This window comes from Asparagus officinalis, chromosome 1 (assembly GCF_001876935.1).
Source record: "Asparagus officinalis chromosome 1, Aspof.V1, whole genome shotgun sequence".
NCBI classification, from domain to species: Eukaryota; Viridiplantae; Streptophyta; class Magnoliopsida; order Asparagales; family Asparagaceae; genus Asparagus; species Asparagus officinalis.
The window spans coordinates 85,930,929-85,934,405 of record NC_033794.1 but is presented as its reverse complement, the minus strand read 5'-3'; positions in this window follow the sequence as shown (position 1 = coordinate 85,934,405).

The following is a 3,477-nucleotide window of genomic DNA, read 5'->3' as shown; positions in this document are numbered from 1 at the left end:
AGTCCGATGGAGAAGGCGATGATTCTGATACAGATGAGGAGGCCCGTATTGTTAAGTCTGTTTCACACCAAGGGGATGAGGGTTCTTACCAGAATTTGAAGATAGACTTCAAAGTGGAGATTTTTGTTTATGACGGGAGTGTCAACGTCAAGAGGCTTGATGATTGGATCGAGCGGATGGAGACCTATTTCACACTCTACGGATATTCATCTAAGGAGAAGCTCGTGTTCATGACTTTGAAGCTTTCGGGGCATGCATTGACATGGTGGAAATTCTATTGTAAGCAGGAGAAGAAGGCGGTGTCGTGGAACAAGTTTAAGGAACTACTTAGAAAGTAATTCTATCGGTAGGGTTCCTCGAAGAGCATTGGTACAAGTGGTACGGCTTGCGCCAAAGATTTAATCAGACCGTTCAAGAGTACACGATGGAGTTCCAGCAGTAGGCGATGGTTCTAAACATCACGACTGACAAATACTCCATCTTTATGAAGTACATGATGGGTCTGAACGAATATATCCGGAAGGAGATGAAGCTATTCACAGTCGAGTCTATTGCAGAAGTAAGCGTGAAAGCTATAGCCATTGAGGGCAAGCAAAAGAAGAGCAACGAGACAAAAGGAGATGTAAAACAAACAGGAGGTGAGTCTAGTGGTTCCAAATATAAGGAGGAGAAGAAGGATGATTCAGGGAGAGCAGAACTGATATGTAGTCACTGCGAGAAGATAGGACATATCATTGATCGATGCTGGGAGAAGTATCCTCATCTGAAGCTAAAGGGGTTGAAGAATAAAGAGGAGAAAAATGCATACATGATAGCACAGGGTCCGAAAGAAGTTCCTGGGATGACAGAGCCCAATAGTAGTCTCAATCTTATGGCAGGAAAACAAGCCGCGAAAGAGGACGAAGACCCCCAGAGTAGCTCTTTGTGCTGAAGTTGCAAGTGAAAACCAGTTTGATTGATGTCATTGTTAATCCACGCAGCAAAAATAATTTGATATTCGAGACCTTGGTTTAGAAGCTAGGTCTGAAGACAGTCAAGCATCCGAAACCCTATCCATTGGGGTGGATTCAGAAGGAGACGAGACTAAGTATAGTTGATCAATACACTGTCAGATTTGTGCTTCACAGGTCATATATTGACGAGGTCACGTACGATGTCGTTTCATTGGATGTTTGTCAGGTTATACTGGGCAATCCGTACTTGTGGGATAGATACGCGGTCTACAAAAGGTGAGCTCAGAAGTACACATTCACCAAGGATGGTGAAAAATTCATATTTCGTTCGGTATCTCTTCCGAGGGAGGCAAACTTGGCAACGATGATGTGAGCGAAGAGGCTAGTGAATACAAGCAAGAAGTTTGTCTCGCTGTGCATTAGACTTCATGACGAGCCATCGAAAAGGAGTTACATATTAGAGTGGAAGACGACCGACTATGATGAGGCAAGGAAAGAAGGAGTCGTTTCTCATTGGACGTCAAGGTCAGGTTCCTAGCAAGGCTAAGTAGTTCAACAGGGAAGGAGGAGCTTGCGAGTTTCCTCAGCTGAAGTTCTAACTTGAATGGGACTTCAAGTTCCTAAATGGAGGGACCCATGATACGGGTATATCTTCTCTTCGGAACTTAGCGATCCTCATGAGAACTTGAGGATAGATGATTCTCATAGTAACTTGAGAATAGAGGTGTAAAACAACATAGTGGAATGTAGGTTGAAGTGTGGAATAAGATGACGAATCGAAGAATCGAAGCATCCAGTTTTCAGCCCGTGAGTCGACTCATAACATTCATTAGTCGACTCATCGGGTTGAGTCGACTCATGCCTGTCATAAGTCGACTCATGAAACTCAGCCGTTTTGTCAAAAGTCTTTGACCAGTCGACTCATCACCGTATGAGTCAACCCATATGTCATGAGTCAACTCATATGTGCACATGAGTCGACTCATCGAAGGATTCCTGGTTTGTTTGGGTTTCTGTGTGCACGAATTCCTGTGGGATTTAGGCTTGGTTATTTACCACTTGCCATCCACGTTATTACACCTATATAAGGGATTGTTTTAGGGTTTCTAAAAGGAGATGTAATCAAAGAGAGATTCTAATCAAGAGAGATTAGAGTTTAGAGAGAATTGAGAGTTTGTTCTCGATTCTAGTGAGATTGTGAGAGAGAGATTATAATCTTTTCATACTCATAATCTAGAGAGGGTATTTTCCCTCACCACTACTAAATTGTTCTTATGTTTCTGTCATCCTCTTCTCAACCCACTTTTGATAATTCCGTAATCAAAGGTGCTCGCATGGCGACTCGTATCATATACAAACTGGTAGGCAGCGTCATTGAGGGCGAGGTTTCAATTATAGCAGAGAAGACTGATCGATCGATACTTTGGCACATGCGTCTAGGACACATGAGTGAAAGGAGTCTGCAAGTACTCCACGAAAAGGGTGTGCTTTTATAAATAAATTAGTGCAAACTTGACTTTTGTAAGTATTGTGTTATGGGAAGCGACGCAGAGTATCTTTCTCTACTTTGCAGCATAAGTTTTAAGGGGTTGCTTGATCTTGTCCACACTGATGTGTGGGGGCCCTCACCGAAAGCATCCACTGGGGTTGAGAGGTATTATGTTACCTTCATTGATGATTTATCCAGGAAGCTTTGGGTCTATTTCTTGAGGTAGAAGTCTAAGGTTTTTCAGAGGTTTAAGGAGTGGAAGGCATTGGTGGAAAATTAGAAGGGGTTGAAATTGAAAATCTTAAGGTCAGATAATAGCAGTGAGTAAATCTCCGGGAAATTCAAAGAGTACTTGACTAATGAAGGCATCCAACATTAGTTAAGTGTGCCAGGATGACCAGAACAAAACAGAGTAGTTAAACGCATGAATAGGACACTGATGGAAAGAGCATGCAGTCTCTTGCTACAAGCAGACATGTCCGAAGGTTTTTAGGTGAAAGCGGTAAACCATGTGTGTTATTTGATTAACAGGTCACCATCTACAGCTATTGATCTTTAGATCCCAGAGGAGATATAGCAAGGAGAATCAGTGGACTACTCGACTTTACACATATTTGGTTGTCCAGCGTATAGTCTTGTAGACAGTCAAAAGAGAAACAAGCTGGAGTCCAATTCGAGACAGTGTGTCTTTATAGGATTCACTTCTGGAGTCAAAGGGTACCGGTTATGGGATCCTGAGACTCACAATGCCTTTACCAATAAAGATGTGCTTTTTGATGAAGACGCTATCATGCGGGCATATTCGAAGATAGAAGACAAGGCGCAAGGTGGAGCTCCAGATGCTTCTACAGATTCTCGGGTATAGGAGGTGGTGTTTTTGGAAAGCCCTGCAAGTCTTAGTGGGCCTACCGATGAGACTCCAATCGGTAATGGAGACAGAGCTACTACACAGGAGGAGCAGCCAATAGCGTAGATACGCTTGAGCTGTACAGTGGTGCCACCTACTAGATATGGTTGGGAAGACGATGATCACGT